Source organism: Sus scrofa, chromosome 8, assembly GCF_054392235.1.
Source record: "Sus scrofa isolate SSC_HxYL_T2T_F1_AM1 chromosome 8, Sscrofa_HxYL_maternal_Yorkshire_Landrace_v2.0, whole genome shotgun sequence".
Lineage (NCBI taxonomy): Eukaryota > Metazoa > Chordata > Mammalia > Artiodactyla > Suidae > Sus > Sus scrofa.
Window position 1 is genome coordinate 144,869,256 of NC_139390.1, and position 17,735 is coordinate 144,886,990.

Genomic DNA, 17,735 nt, shown 5'->3' on the forward strand with positions numbered 1-17,735 from the left:
GTTAGCTGCAGGTCTATGTGCTGTACACTCCCGACCTCAATATCGGGAGAGACCCCATGAAAACCAGCTTTCAGTTATTCAACAATTACTGAACTGCCGCCAAGTGCAAAACTAAGGAACAAAGAAGACACAGAGCTAATCTCAGAAAGTTTTCATTTTGGAAGGAAAGTATCGATAGAGCAGAGCAGTTTTCTCTTCTCTTTGAGGTTTTGGCGAGTCTAGTAATTAAATTAACATAAGGCAGATTAACAGGAGGAAAACAAAACCCCATCAAAACATGATATTTCCCCCGGCAGTCTGGTAAGAGGCTTCCTGAGCTAAGGGGAGGGCAGTGGTCTGGGGCTTCAAATCGGAGGAAAGCAATTCGCAGGAAGATGAGAAGAGCAATGTGTGGTAAACACATGTGCGCCATGTGGGGTGTATTTCTGAAATAAGAAGGTTGTCTCTGGTAAACGCGCTCCTTCTAGGATGGGTCCCTATCTAAATTATTTCAGGCAGTTAAGGGGGAGGTAAAGAGCTCTTCCTGAATATGCTGTGCCTTGACTGTCCTCAGCTTGAAACAATCTACGTGGGCCAAGGCAGCACGTTCTGGTTGGGGTGGGGCATCTCGCCTCCCATCAGTGTGAATACAGACAACTTTAAAGCCAGAGCAGAGCTGTACAGTTTATACATGAGATACAGTCACCCAGCAGGGAGAGCAGACTTGTGGTCAGAGGTTTTGACTTTCCAAATTGTACCATACGTGGGATTTTTCAACTTTAACGTGCTCTTACGTACTCAGAATCCCCTTTGGAAGAAAATACCTTTATTTAGAAGAACAGATCAAAGGGCTGGGTTGTCTTGACTATAATGTTTAGGGCTCCTCTGTAAGGCTCCTCTCATGAATCCAGACTTTTTCTTCCCATGTTTATGTCCAACAGTGTGATTTCATCACAAAGGAAAATCATTTGTACATTCATTCATTCAACATTTCTTAAGAATCTACTAAGCAAAATAAAATGTGCCAAGAGACTAATCATAGGAACATTAGTAAGCTATATTTTCACCACCTTTACATCTTTGAAGGGTAACATTTTTCACCATTATGACTATATATTTTAAATATAAATTTGTGCCTTTATTTTGCTATTTTAACACTCTTTTCACCTCTGCTGAAAGACAACTCATTTTGTTTTACAAGTAGCCTGCTGTTTGAATGACAACTCTAGCATTCAAAATAAGACTGAACACTTAAGTAATTTTAGATGAACAAAATGGGAAAAAAAAAAGATCCAAAAAAGAGGAGAAAATTCATTACAAGTCAACATAAACAATCCATATTTAACTCAGTACTTTTGAGTAATAGATTGTCTTGCAAGTATTTCTTAGTATCAGTTACTAGAAGCAAGTTCAACTGGCTAAATACATGAATGTTCTGCACTTTAAATACTGGAGGTTGGGAAAACAGACACATCTTAAAAACTCTTCCCAATAAATACAAAGAAAAACTGCATGCCATGAATGACACGGCTGGAAATGTAAGCTTTCTATACAACAGAAATTGTTAACATTTTACACCTGAAGTGTTAACGGTCAGGCTCAACATTTCAACAAGCTACAGTCAGAGAGAAGAACTAAAATGCTACTTTCTCCAAGCATTTTTTGTATTGCTTATTTGTCTTGAATAATAAGAAACGCTGCAGCTACCCTGTAATGCCTGGGAAGTGAGTTATTAAATAAATGACTCCAGCCCTGGGCAGCAGTGGGCCGTGACACTCACAATGCAAATTCAACTGGATGGATGCGCCTGGCACAGGACGTCCTCACTGGAATGTTTGTCGGCCTCACTTTACAGCTGTCAGGAGTGATATCTGTTACTCAGCCTGACCCAGGCTCCGAGAAAGAATTCTGTGGCAGTTGATGGTAAAACATGGAAAATGAGCAGAGAAAAAGCAAACCTATTTGCAAAGCTGACAAACCACATGGTCAATAGATAATTAAATAAAAACCATGATTTCTTAGAGGATTAAAATGCAATAACAAAAATCAAAAGTACAGATCAGAGCCAGACAAAAAATAAGAGGTAGAGATCAGAGCCAGACAGAGGAAAGGCGTTCAACCTTACCTAACAGAGTTCCGTGACACTTTAGAACAACAGGCCCCAAATCATACATTTCTTAAGTCTGTTTCTAAGCCGGCCCTGTATCCCCATGAGTTACTCATGTGCATGATATCCCTGCTCTTGTTCCACCCCTCTGGTGTCATTTCTGGTATTTCAATGCTCAGGGGGAAGTAAGGGGCCTCTCAGATACCCTCATGTATTCCAGATAAACTGGGGGCTTTGAGGGAAGAGAAGATACTGCCTTGCATGACAGAAGCTGATTTGTCACTGGCAGGCAGCAGCCTACCAAAAACTCTCCATCCTTGGAACTCCTATAAAAATTTGAAATCTATCCTTCACTGTCTTATCTTTCTTATCACTGCGTCTCCTCCTCCCCCACTAGAATTACAGTTTTGGTACCAATGAGAATATGCCTCTGTATAACTCTGGCTCAGTGCTTAAAATAGTGTCATGTACCGACTGGCTTTTAAGAAGTAGTTGGTTAAAATCTTTAATAAATAGTCGTCGGAAGCATGAAAAACAATGATAATGCCAGATTGGCAGTCCTGGTGTCCACCGTTCATCTACGAGCAGACCGTCTTGCCCCCCAAGACTTTATTTACACGGTGACATGTAAAAGAAGGGTTACCCTGTCAGCTGGCGAGTGAAACACCAACTCAGATATTTCTGCTAACAGAACTGATCTTGCCAACAGCTTAGAATGAATGCCTGAGTCATTCCAAAGCCATTCTGTCCTCAGAAATGTTTAGATTCCTACTTGGATTCACCTTCAGTGCATAATATCGTTGTCACACTGGCCCAACTCAACAGGTATTTTGATAATCTGTCCATAGTCCTTTGAAATAAATTTCACTATTTCAAGGGTTAGGGGAGGAAAGAGAGCTGCTTTTCAAATGCCTGAGCTTGTAGCATTTTCAGTGCAATGTTTCCTGAACAGCAAATGACCTGAAATATCTCCACATGGATCACAGGAAACCTTTAACGAGACACTTCTCAAGAAAATGGCACCCCAGAAACACATACGTGTGTGAGGACACACACACCACTCACACACAAAACACTGTTTTAATAGCCAAGGGCACTTTGGCACAATGCGGGGCGGTGGTTGTCAACATAAGCAGATGGTCAAAGAAGTGGGCAAACACTTCGAGTGAACTAGTTCCATAAATGAAGGGTTTTTTTTATTTCATTTTAAATGCCATACTTACTTAACCAGCTTTCAGACAAGATGATACATGTAGCCAGTTGGAAAGAGTTCCCTGCCAGGCTTCTGTGTTTTTATGACAAAATTAAAAGTCCACAGATGGAATAACTCAAAGCTAATTCTTACAGAGTTTGTTTAGTTGGACTGGGGCAGGGGGAGAGAATACCATATTGCTTCAAATTAAAGCCATCTCTACAAAATGGGAGATTTTTAATTGGGGAGGAAAGAGTAGAAACAGCTTTCGAAAGAAATAGCAAGTCTGTTTTTAAGGGAGTAGAATTATTTATCCATTAAAATAGCAACCTCCCCCAAAGAGACTGAGGAGCATCTAAAAAATTCCTGATTCCAAACACAATCCCCAAACATCTCAGCATCCTCTCAATCAGTTCTTTGAAAAATATCAGTTTGCCACTTCAGCTGCCTTCTAAATATATAGTCTTCCCATCGTGACTTCATTAAGTTTCAAAACCCCAAAGAAAGAATTGCGGGAAGGAAGGTGCTCAGAGGAAGCATAGAGGAGGCCAGCTGTCTTGGCACTGTGCAGTCTATGAAAGATTTGTGACTTTGCTAGAGTACTTAGCTGGCTTCTTCAACGAGGAAATAAAATAGAACAGCTTTTTGCCAAACATGGTGGCTTATGTATAAAAGCATGAAATGCATTCAATACTGATTGTTGGAGAAAAAAGAAACGAAAAAGGAGGACCCAAAATGAAGGAAAATTCTACATCAAATGGAATATGTTCCCCTATCCTTCAATTAAAAAAGACTTAGGCATGTAAAATTCAATAACAAAAACTAAACTCTGCAAAGAAATTTTATCTGCCCCTTTTTCTTTTTTGATAATTAAAATTTTTTATTAAAGTACAGTTGATTTACAATGTTGTGACAATTTCTGCTGTATAGCAAAGTGACCCAGTCAAACATATATACACATTCTTTTTCCTCATATTATCATCATTTTCTATCCCATGAAATTGGATAATGGCAGCTTTTTCAATGTAGCAAATACCCACTCAGAAGTCCAAAAGTAAATTTTAAAAATGCAATCGATAAAATAATTGGGTCTACAAAACATAAAAGATATTGTTTCCATTTTTTTGCCAATTAACTGATTTGGCTTGCTATAATTAACTTGCTGGTTTTGGGTAAATCTAAGTAACTACATTATACGCAGGAAATAAGTTTACACATCAGCTTCTATCGCTTTTCTAGAAATAAATGTACTTATTTCCACAAAGGCATTGTTTCACTGTCAAAGGCAGAGTGAGAAGAGTTCTCAACAACGGCAAAAACAAACAAACGAACAAACAAACGTACAACATTTGCTGGGAAACAGCTGGTTTTCTTCTAGAAGGACCACTCCACTCTCCCAGACTGATGGAGCCTGAGCAAGCTAACCAATGCATGAAAAAACCTGAAATACCACAGTAGATCTTTCTTCACTTCTTGGCATCCAGCAATTAAAGCCAAGGATTCTTAATGTTTGACACCCACAGAGACCTGGGAGAATGGCAAGGACTACATCCTAAATTCTGTATTACTCACTGAAGGATTTACCTGTGACTTCAGTTTCTTTCAGAAGAAAACTGGCCTTGTTATTCCTTGTTTTTCATCTATCTTTTATTTTAGGAGTCCTTTCTAGCGACTTTGTTCCTTTTAGCCTACTTTTCCTAAGAATCGCAGGAAGCATCTTTGTGGCTATGTGTCATATTTTAAAACAGGTCTGTTTCTTCAAAATTTTTACCTACCATTTAAGGAAATCACCACAGGACTACCTGGAAATTAGCATTTATCTTAACAATATGGACTCATGAAAATAAGTTGCAATATATCACTTCCTATTTGAAACGTGTTCTGCAGACAGGACTTTGCAGGAAAGGCAGACTTTGAATAGGTTTTGATTGTTGAAGAAGCATCAGGTCTTCAAATTCAAGAAGCCGTCTCTGTCTTATGTGGCCCTTAACAGAAATGTAGATGACCTAGAGAATGTGAAAGCCAGCGTTTTGGATGCTTACAAGTAAATGCCATTGTCCAGGTAGAGCAGATTTTATGCTGTGAAAGTCAAAACTCGGCATGTAATACATCTGACTCCTCATTTAAAATTATTTGTTGATGAAAACCAGAAGTCGCAAATATTACATTACCACGTTTAGAAAGTTGAAGTCTCCTTGGGATGCTAGAGGACCAGATATATTGCAAAAAAAGATGGAACTCAGTAGGATACAGGGGATTGTATATGACTTAGGAAGACAAAAACAAATGGTTTAGTAGCAAGAGGAGGCCAAACATTTTATTTGCAAATAGAGGGGAAATGGAAGTTATAGCAGAATAAAAGCAAATTAGAGACATTGAGGTAGGCAATACTACCACTATGTACTTCCTCAGCATATTAGAATATATAACAAGCAATATCCTTGTGAAGTCTTGAGGGAATCCTTCTTCTGCAATGGTCAAGAGTTTGTCTTTTATTAAAGGGGAATTTCTCCCAAAATTCTAATTATTGATATATGAAAATATTTCCCTGGACCAACAGGCTTGAGAATTCCTGGGTTAAAGAGTTTTCTAAATTTCAGGACTTCTTGAAGCGTTGATATATGTATGGGAAAAACAAACAAGACAAAACAACTCCCAGCAAGAGGCTTCTATTTGACATGAAATCTTTTTAACCCAATGTGAGACATTAATGTGCCACAGAAGCACTGAAAAGTGTCGGTTATTACTCCCTTATCTCGTTAGACTCCATTCTAACCGAACTTTAGTCACCACCTGATAGCAACCCTTAACAATATTAGAGTTTCCTTTCACAGATAATTTGTTTCTTCGGTTTCAGATCCTGCAATTGCATGCAATGACAGACAACCCTTTCCCCAGGTGACATAAGGTTTAAGGAGAAAGCAGGAGAGAGAGTAGAAGTTAGACCACCTACCTTGACAATCCCCTTGAGCTTTACCGCTGTGCAGCCTTTAATCTCCTTCTCATAGAGGGGCTCACATTATGTGAGATGGTGCTAGAGTCTATACACTTCCTTTGACACACCTCAGATTTATGTTCAGAGAGGAAAAATATTATCTCAACAGGAACACAAATAGGACGCCAGAAAATACTTTTCCTAGCTAGAGCTAGATAATTCCTGTAAAGACATTCTAGAATAAAAGTTCCGTGCAGTCTGGGACTTTGTATACCACTGCCTCTACCGTGTCCAGAACAGGGGTTGGTACCTAGTAGAAACTTGATAAATATTTGTGGAATATTGATTGAAAGAATGAATCTAAAGTATTTAATTAAAATATTATAGTACAAAAATCATCGTTTATATTTGGCTCTAAGACTCCTTTGCCAGTTAAGTAGATCATAGAGAAATATTTAGCTTCTGTCTATAGTGATGCTATTGGCACCCATTATTGAGAAGCACTTTATTATTTTTCCTTGGCATAAACACATCCATTAGAATGATGAGTGAAGTGCTCATTAGTCAACCTGAACACTCAAAGTGGTGGAGGTTAGCTCACTCAAAGCCTGACCTTTCCAAACATTTTGCTTCTTTACAAAAAAAAAAAAAAAAAAGACAACACTTCCCTCCCTAATCTTCCCTCTTTGATCCTCTGGTTAATTGGGGACCGATCTCTCTTTTAACTTTGCCAAATATTCAGAATATTTTCAGTAAATGTCACCGTAAATTGAAAGCAACACGAACATGGTAGATGTGTTTCATTTTCTGATCACGTGTCGCAAACTTCGTCTTCGCTCTTGTGCTTCCCCTATTAGCATCGGTTTTCCAAGCGGATAATGGACGGCAGAACAAGACTCCTTTAAACATTTCCACCCTTTGGCCTTACCAAGAGCCTAACTGCTGCCATGAATACGCAACGGAGATTTTCTAGTACCTTAAAAATAAGCATGTATGCTACTATTCCAACTTGTTGTGCTCTCATTATCCTTATACTTAATATCGCAGAAATGATGAATTTCACATGCTGGCGAAGCAAAGGAAGACCAGCAGGTCTGTGATTGCCAGCCTCCTTTACCCGTGGTGTAATTTCTGTCCCAGCAATTACTCATGACTACGGATATGTCATTTAATTTCTCTGATCCTTGATTTTTGTCTATGAAAATGGGATATTACCTAGCTCATGGAATTTCTTTAAGGATTAATTCAGAAAATATATGAAATTACCTCACTCGAGATGTGTTTAAGTATTTCACTCAGAGTTTTTGGATTATGTGGCAAAATTATGAGAGTATCAGCAGATAAGCCTTAATAAAAGCAGTACATGTTATGAAATGAATCCTATGCTAGGCACAGATGGAGGAGGCTAAACCACTCCCACCAGTTTCAACTCCACATTTTAGTGCAAAATCAGTATCATCCTAAGTGTTTTAACCTTTTTCCTCCTTCAGAGCAGGCTAAAACAAGAGGACACAGAATCAGAAGCAGGTTACAGAGCTTCAACTCAGCAGCACAAGGTCAAAGACTAATAAACTACAGGACTGTTAACCAGAAAACTTAACTATAATGTGCCCCTGGAGTGAAATTCCTTCTTAATGGAAACCACCTTATGGTCTTTCAGTCTCCTTCCTGTTCACCGTAGTCAATCATGACCGCAGCAGGAGTAATTTCTTTCCAGGAACTTTCTAAGGGGTGAAAGAAAATCACTCAGAACCAGACTTCACGCTACTCCAAGCCTTCCAGGCAAGGACACAGAGTCCACCAGCTGCCAGACAGCACTGCCTGGGCTCCCCACCCCCAAGCCCGCTCAGGGCAAGTTCATGGACCGCGGGAAAGTCCCAGGTGTAAGCTAAAGCAGGTGCCTCCAGGCCACCTGGTCTTACTTTTACCTGGGAGGAAACTGAGGGCCAGAGAAGTGGGCACAGATTGTCCTGGACAGAATCTGGACACAAAAGCACATCCTGCATAGAAAGTAGGGATACTTTCCAGGCGAGCAGAAAAGAATCCTGATTTCATTCACCAGAAACATAGGGTAAAGCAAGCTGTATAAACTGTAAATTGGTGAACTCATAATATGTTGCACCTTTAGAGAAAACATATGGGGTCCATATCTATTCCTTTATCAAATTTTAGAATTCCTTTTATTGGTATAGCACATGTCATTTTTAAACGGTCAAGTTTTACTTTTTTATTCTTTCACCGGAAGCAATAAACTCCATTCTCTCATTTTCAACAAGTTAAAGAAATAGACACACTCAAAATCACCATGAAATATCTCATCATCTTGGATGGGGAAATAGTTTGTTCTTGTTATTGCATTTGCCCTGGGTTTCTGCTTGGTACAGAATGAAAGAAATGTTTCCTTCCATTTCCCGGGGAGCAATTTCTTAGTTATGAAAACCTCAGTACTTTCTCTCGTTCTCCTGCCTTACTCAAGAGAGTCAAAGGATTTGGACCACTGTGAGGTCACACAGAGAACAGTAAACAGTGGTGTGGTTTTGCCAAGATGGTTTTGAAACCACTGTGTGCAGGGACTACTTTTGAAGAATAACACCTCTTACCAGAAAGAATGTAGTCAGTAATATGACAAAATGTAAATATACTTCAAGGCAAATATTCTTGGATCACTGCCTTAAAATCACCAAATTCTACTTTTAACATTCAGAGCTCAGGCATGGAAAAGAGTGGCTAAAAAAACTTCCCCAATGTCAGACTGAAGAATTTTTCTTCTCTCCTAATTATCATAGATGACTGCTATTTCTCTACCAAAAATTACTCTAGAGCAAAACCCAAAAAACAAATAGCCAAGAATACAGAATATTACATGTGAAAAATATCAATATCCTATACTTTTTTATTATCATTTATGGCCACACCCACAGCACATGGAATTCCTGGACTGGGGACAGAATCTGAGCTGTGGCTGCAACCTACGCCACAGCTGCGGCAACACCAGATCCTTAACCCACTGTGCTGGGCTGGGGATCCAGCAGGTGTCCCAGCAATCCAGAGGTGCCACGGATCCTACTGCACCACAGCAGGAACTCCAATATCGCATACTTTTAAAATCATGGAGTAAATATCATGAGTTTTACAACTTGTTTGAACAATCATATTACAGTTATCTTTGTATAAAACCTGCTAGTAGTTTCTACTTCCACTTAGAACAAGACACTAATGCTTGCCAAGATGTGACAGCCTGAACACCACAAGCCCAAGCTCTTCCCCTCTTCCATCCACCCAGCTCCCAGCTCCCTCGAGTTCGCTGTGCTCCTACCTCGTTGGCCCAGCTTCAATTCTGGAATTCCCCAAGGTCTCTCCTGCTTAGGGCTCTCCCACTTGCTCATCTTTCTTCCTGGAATGATTTCTTTCATCCTTTGCATGGCAGTCTCCTTATCCCTCACACTCCAGCATAAATGTCCAATCGGAGAGACTTTCCTGAGCTTCCAGTTGAAAGTAAACCTCCACCACTACAGTAACCCCAAGTTATTCCCTCTCTCTCCGCACTTGGATCTTTTGTTTCACAGCACTCGTTACAAAGTATATGCAGTGCTGTTTATCGTGTTATCTTTCCCATTGGACTTGAAGTCCCGTGCGAGGCAGGATTCTGCATCTGTGTACAAAACAATATACCCAGTACTTAGCACAGCACTTAAAGTACATGGTAAGCACTTGGTAAATATCCGTTGGATAAACAGAAGCTCTTCATGAACTATGATTATCCTTCATAATATATTTCTCCAGAATATGTGATAGGTCATTATTTGAACTATTCTCTAGCCTTTTATCAAATTAGTAAAATGAACATTTGGACAATATCCAGTACCTTACTGAGTAATATCCATATCCCGTGAAGAAGTGAAATATACTGACTTTGACATCTGCGGTGTGATGGAATAGATCACACTCGCCACTTGCCTAATATATATATGAGACACGCATCATCATTTTGCAATTGAAAAATGTCTGTAATTCAAAGACATGCCTAGCCATTAAATAGGGACAAAACTAAAAATAAAATAAGCTTTAACTATAGGCAAATTTCTGGGCCATGACGGCCAGCAAAGGAGGTTTAAAATTCATAGGAAACTTCATTTGAGAAATACCTCTACTATTGCTCAAAAGATGCATTGATACACGTGTCTCTAGTTGTGCTCAATTTTACTTCTCATGTTCAACTCAGATACTGATAACCTCTCCCACCTATAAGGACAATCAGATTAGACTAGATGACAAATGTTTCCAAAAGTCACCAATCCTCCTGCCGTCATGTTAACATCTATATCTCTGTGGTGTGTTTATCAGGTTAGCAGCACAGTTATTATGAAGCCTGGTCCCAAGTAGAATAACACAAGAAATAAACTTTTCTTCTTATCTCATGTGCGGGAATTATTTTTCCTAGGAAGCTAAACTGCCTATAAGAGATAATCTATTTCAAAGGAACAATTACCAAGAAGATGTATCCTAAATCTCAGCTTTCCACACTGTAATCTGACCAGTTCTCATTATCACTGAAAAATATAAAAGTGTCATGGGATACAAAACAGAATTAGGTTTGGTACAAACCCACTTAAGAGAAACAATTACATCAACTTCAAATTTCAGACTATTAATATGAACTGTATTCCTCAAATGAGCTCATGACTGTGCACTCTCTGGGAACAGGTAAACACTGCGCTTCCATTATCAGCTTACATGTGGAAGAACATTCACCCCCAAATGCACAGTGCCTTCTTCAGCTCGGTTATTTCCATGTTGATGTCATCTTTCTTTGGGGTAAAGTAGGAAAGGGACAGGATCCTGCAGCTCGGTTTAAAGCAAAGAACAGGGAGTTCCCTCGTGGGACATCAGGTTAAGGAACCAGCATTGTCACAGCAGTGGCTCAGGTTGCTGATGTAGCACGGGTTTGATTCCTGGCCCAGGAATTTCTATATGCCATGAGTGCAGCCAAAAAAAAAAAAAAAAAAAACGAAGAGAACAAAGGAGGGTCCAGGAGGTTAACAGGTGAGGGACCCTCATCTGGACCCGGCTCCATCAATGCTTCAGCTACTCCCAAAGGAAGAATGACACTCAACCAAAAGGACAATATGTGATTCACGCCCAAAGCATTATGACTTGAAGACAAAGTTTCTTCCAATTATAGACACTCAATGAAATGACTTGCTAAAAAGTAAAATTTCATGCATATGCAGTGTTAATATTTTGTAATCCCCCCAAAATTTACATAAGCTCTATATTTGATGCAACAAGCTAATTTCTTACTTGAAAATAGAGGTCAAAATTATTCTTTAAGTGACTGTATAATGGGCCTTACGAATGCCCATTAATACAGGCAGACTCCCCTCAAAGTCCAACAGAACACCAGGTGCTGGAACCTAGAGTAACTCAGCAAAGAACCCCTGATTATACAAACCTCATGATCATACATGTACAGCACAAGCTATAGCCAACATAGAAACGTAATCTCTTGTCCTTGGGATATCTGTGGGAAGTAAAATCATTGTGTTGTCCAGATGACCTTCTGAGCTTCTGTATACCTCTCAAGTGATATCTAATTATGGGTACTGTTTATGTAACATTAATATGTGCACTAGGATGGTTAATTTTATGTGTCAACCTAGCTGGGCCAAAGTACCCAGATGTTTGGTCTAACATTTATTCTAAATGTTTTTATGAAGGTGTTTTTGGGTGAGATGAACATTTAAAATGGTGGATTTTAACTAGAGACTCTCATACTGAGTGAAGTAAGTGAGAAAGAGAAAGACAAATACCATATGATATCATTTATATCTGGAATCTAATATATGGCACAAATGGACCTTTCCACAGAAAAGAAAATCACGGACTTGGAGAACAGACTTGTGGTTGCCAAGGGGGAGGGGGAGGGAGTGGGGTGGTTGGGGAGCTTGGAGTTAATAGATGCAGACTATTGCCTTTGGAATGGATGAGCAATGAGATCCTGCTGTGTAGCACTGGAAACTATGTCTAGTCACTTATGATGGAGCCTGATAATGGGAGGAAAAAGAACGTGTACATGTATGTGTGACTGGGTCACCATGCGGTACAGTAGGAAAAAAATGTATTGGGGAAATGGAAGGAAGGAAGGAAGGAAGGAAGGAAGGAAAGAAGGAAAGAAGGAAAGAAGGAAAGAAGGAAAGAAAGAAAGAAAGAAAATGGTGGATTTTGAGTCGGGTTGATTATTTTCTATTATGTGAGTGGGCCTCATCCAAGCAGTTGAAGGTCTTAACAGAACAAAGACCGACCTCTCCCTAGGAAGAAGGGATTCTGCCAGCGGACTGCCTTTGGGCTCAACCTGCAACTCTTCCCTGAGGCGCAGGCCTGTCAGCCTCCCCACCAGATCTGGGACTCAGCGAGCCTCTACCACCACACATGCCAATTCCCCAAAGTGCACACATCCAACTGGTTCTGTTTCCTGGAGAACCCTAATATGTGCACAAACACAAGAAGCAATCCATTAACGTATATTTAGATCTACTTTTATTACTGATTTTTAGACATTATCTCCACATGATCTTTAAATATCACTTCAGCTTCACAGAGACTTGAAGTCAAAACCAGGAGGCTCTGCAGAGCTATGTGAGCTTATCTAGTTATGAAACCAGTTAGTGGGGATAAGACTTTGTCATCTGCTTCCTTTATTTTTATGGATGGATGGATGGATGGATGTACATATTGCTTTTTAGGGCTGCGTATGTGGTATATGGAAGTTCCCAGGCTAGGGGTTGAATCAAAGCTACAGCTGCTGGTCTATACTACAGCCACAGCAACACTGGATCGGAGCCGTGTCTGCGACCTACGCCACAGCAACACTGGATCGGAGCCGTGTCTGCGACCTACACCACAGCTCATGGCAACACCGGATCCTCAACCCGCTGAGTGAGGCCAGGAGAGAGGCCACTTCCTCATGGATACTAGTTGGATTCATTACCACTGAGCCACAACGAGAACATTTACATTTCACTCGAGGCAAAGTCAGTTCATGTGGACCTAACCTCTCCAAAGGGCTCCTATGTCCTGTAAGGAAAGACTCTTTACAGGATGACAGAGCAGCTCTGTAGTGAGAACATTTTCCTTCTAGCTCCTCAATTAAATACACCAGCAAAAGCAGCTGGAACTAAGAAAGGATAACTCTAGCACCCATTGAGAGCCTTAGATGTGGTTTCTGCTGTCGGGCCAAATGCTGTCGGCGGAATTCCTGTGAACTCACATTACATCTGATGTATAAAAAGGATCATGAGAAAAATTGCAACAGAGAGGAATAGCAGTAGAGCTGATTTTTACAGCAGTTACCTCTGAAAAAGCTGCATGCACAGTCTATTGAGCATTGCGGCCAGAACTCCCAGCGTCAAGGTCTCCATGTCACAGACGGTTTATCAGCAGAAAAACGACAATGGCTGAAAACTGCATGGGTTTGTATTGTTACTGGGGGCAAGGAAAGGAACGGCCTGATAGACCAGGAATAATGGAAACATCACTCTCCTTGTTACACAGCACAAATTAGAGATAAACGGCTAACTTCAGGTATGGCAGTTGCTGAAATAAGAAGTTTTACGATTTTAAGGACGAAGGAAGAAAGAGACCACCTCTCATCCCTACCACCCTCCACATCTGTGATTTCTAAGGCTGCTTAATTAACATCAGGAGTCGTGACCAAAGGACTGGGAAAGAGCAGAGGAACCTGGGAATTTCTCTTAACGCCTTTGATGCACACAACCGTCTTTGGTTCTTTTTGGCTGCCGTAGAAATACGTTCGTTGAGAACATTATGTAATTGGGTGCATAAGTTATTTGATGCCAAAAAGTATCCATAATGACCATAAGAATGAGACAAGAATGTGCGTTATTCTTGTTACGGGGTATTCAAGGCTCACTCTTCTTCAAAACTGACCATAGCCAATAATTATAGAGGAAAAATTTGTGTCCAAAATTAAGCAGCAAACTGTTCCCAGCAAACCCCATGGGTAGGGCGTGATTTCTTAACACCCGCAGGATCATTTGTCAGCAATTATGTCCTAAAAAACAAGAAATTATTTTTCCTTTCAAAAAGAATACACTTGTCTTCATTTAATTAAATTGAGTCATTCTATTTGTTTAAATATTCCTTAGATGCTGCGGATGCAGGGACTGTGAGTAGGAGATATTGAGATAAAAGGTTTATTTCAGCTCTTTGGTCTGAGTTCCTAGATACTTTCTCCTTTTATGGAAATTATCACACATATATTTTTACACGGTGATTAATATAATTTTCCCTTATTTAGAATCCACATATGTTTTATACTATCTTTTTAAATATACCTCGTGATTTATGTCATACATGGTATTTCAAAGCTGAGGAGGAAAGAGCTGCATGAGCTGATACATCCAGTTGTAACTTGAGTGTGGTAATTTTGCTCCTAAAGGAGTCTGGAGCTTTTAAATACAAATGTTTTCAGAGTTGCCTCTGGTAGAGATGCAACATTGGCTGGTAAATTGGAAGAAAAATTTTATCCTTTCTACCTGAAATTGCAAGTTGTTCCCAGGGATCTATGATGTCACCCCCACCCTTCTCATTTGTCCTGTATATTCTCAGTCTTGCCAGTACGCCTGCCGACCCCAGGCTCTCATTTTTTGTGCTGTTTTCCCCAAATGATTGCAGCCAACAGTGGTGGCTCCTCTCCAAGCTCCTACAGTCTGGGTTCTTCATCATATATGTAGTAGTTTATTAGATAAATATTTATTGAACATCTACTATGTACCAGGTACTATTCTATGCCTTAGAGATGAGATGGTGAACTAGACTCATATACTTATTCAGTTCCAGCTCCAGTATAAACACCTCATATGTTTATCCATCTCCTAGTGAGACTATAAAATGTGAGGCCGGCTAATTAATGACCCTTTAATTATCCCCTACAGAGCACAGTCCAATTCATAGCTGATTGAATGCTTGGAGACCAGGACTGCAGCACGTCAACTCTGCCTGTACTCCCCGCACTTCTTGCAACTCTTCCCTGGTGGCTTTTCACCTAACCCTCAGGCTCATAAAGTGACACCATCCCAAAGTACATTGTCCTGTCTTTCTGTGGGGAAGAAAAAGCCCAACTATCTTAAAAGCCTATTCTTTTCACCCCTGAAAGTATACCCACCTTGGCTTGCTAAAGTTTCTGTGCTGGTACAGTTGCACATCTAGTGTGAGCTCAGGGAACAGGAAGTGTGGTCTTGCGGATGAAGAAGAATGGACTCTGGCTAAAGCCCTGCAGACTTGAGTCACTTAAGCTCTCTGCGCCTCAGCTGTCCTAACGGTCAAGTACAGGTTCAACAAGACTGCCCTCCGCATCCCTCCCGAGCCTACCAGGCCTCTAACTGCTCCGTGACTGCTACTCTCTTTACCTACATTATTAGGAAACGGCCCAGCTCGTTTCGCTTAAGGTTTTCAGTCTCAGGAAACAAGAGTGAAGCAGGGTGCTGGTTTTTTGGTTGTTTGTTTTCGGCTTGGTTTGGTTTCATATACCTTTAAATATTCTCCCTAAATAATTAATTCAATACTACTTCTTCCCAATAAAAACGTAATGAATATCAACTGCTACTGATGTTGAGAACTGTGTTTTTCAGGGTTCTCAGAGAAGCAGAACAACAGGATGGAAGGATGGATGAATGGGTGGACAGACCAACTGATCCATCAATAGGGAGACAGATAAATAGACTTCTTATAGGGTTACAGAGACTGAGACATCCTGCAATCTGCTTCCTATAAACTGGAGAATGAGGATCGGCAGAGGTGTAACTCAGAGTCCAAAGTCCTGAGAACCAGGAGCACTGCTGTCTGAGGGCGGGGGGTGGGGATGGGGGCTGGGGGTTGAGGTTCCAGCTGGAGCAAGAGAGGAAACTGGGCTTCTGCCTTTTGTTTGATGCAGGGTCAGTGGATTGGATCGTGCCCACCCACACTGGTGAGGGTGATCTTCCTGCCGCCTACCAACTGAAGTGCCAACCTCTTCCAGAAACACTGGCACAGGCGCACCCTAAGGCTTCACCAAAGCCTTCTGGGCATCCTTTAACCAGTCAAGCTGACTCACAAAACTAATCGTCACAATTATCCTGTTGACATGCTTAGATTCACCAATACTTAGAGATTTATTTGGTCTGAACAAGTGACAATCAAGGCCCCAACTTTGGCGTTTGGAGTTGGGGGCCTTTATTATAAGACTCTTCCTACAAAGAGTGAAAGTATTAGACTTTTGATTTCTTCATTTTTAAAAGCTCTTCAAAAGCATGCCCCAGAAGACTTCTATTAACCACTTCCCCGAAGTACCGAAGATGCTTAGTCAAATCGTACTGGAACTTTCTAAATCAGGACAGAGCAAACCGTTACTCATGAAGGCCAAAGAGGGAACTTGCAAGTCATGTTTATTCTTTGCTCTCTACCCCACACTCAGTCTGTCTGCAAATTCCAGTGGTTCTTACCTCCACACATAGAATCTGACCACATCTCTGCACTCCCATGGCTGCCACCATGATTCGAGCCACAGTTACCTCTCAGCTGGATTACCGCAATGCCTCCTTGCCTTAGCTCCAGGGTTATACCAGGGTCTGGTGTCAATACCACAGAGAGTTTTCTTTAAAAATATAAATCCTATCATGTCATTCCCCTGCCCACCTAGTTTCTGGCTCACAGAAGTTGCCCTCAGTCCAACAGTCAGCTTACAAGGACACTTCGGGTTTCCAGGTATTGATGTGAACTCAAACGCTGCAGGCAAGAGTGAGTGTGGAAGAGGAATGGGCACGCCCATGCGCCCAGTGCATAGTTACTCAGGTAAACTGTCACCGTCTCTTTCAAGGACTAGAAGGACATGTCTCACTCCGGGGATCGCCTTCAGGCAACGCATTCTGCGTCTTTAAATGGACCCCCGTCTAGAAACTGGGCATGGAGTTGTACCTTTGTATCGGGGTAACTGCCCTCAGCCCTTTGCTCATGCGGTCCTCATATCTTTTGATTATGTAAATTAAGTAATACTCCTGTTATCTGCCCATTTTTTCCTACCTTTGTGGGCATTGTGGCAAACATGGAGATAGTCCTTCGACCCCCTTCAAAGAAGGACTTGTCCCAGCTTGTGGGTTAGGTAGGTGGGCAGCCTTTAGGCCTCTTTAACCCGACCATTCACCACAGTGTTCCGTCCATTCAAGTTCTGACCATTATGCAACTACTACCTGGCCTCTCTCACTCTGCACACTTATCTCCGTTGCTATCAGTGGGTCCAGGTCACAAAGGCATCGCCTACCTTCAGCCTTACGCTGCAGAGGGCAGCCACCACTGAATGTCAAAGAGACGCTGGTACATCATCAGTCTCTCCCAGTCTTCTGCTGGGTTCCCAGTCTTAGTGAGATACCTACTCTAGCACGTGCACCTCCCTGAGCCTTTGCATTTCTGAAGGCTGTCTGCCAGCAGCCCTTCTGGCGGAAGCAGTCCCTCATCTAAAGGACGATCTG

The 17,735-nt window shown here is 41.1% G+C and overlaps 1 long non-coding RNA gene across 6 annotated transcripts in view; it reads right to left on the minus strand.

Moving 5' to 3' along the window:
- The window catches only part of LOC102167132 (uncharacterized), a 659,279-nt gene that overhangs the window by 519,840 nt on the left and 121,704 nt on the right, over nucleotides 1-17,735 (minus strand). The window contains exon 1 of one of the 6 annotated variants that reach the window (XR_014813525.1): nucleotides 2,105-2,232. The exons of the other annotated variants lie outside the window; for them this stretch is intronic. This is a non-coding gene — a long non-coding RNA (uncharacterized LOC102167132). Of the gene's footprint in view, nucleotides 1-2,104; nucleotides 2,233-17,735 lie in introns of those variants that run through there. 6 annotated transcript variants of the gene reach the window in all.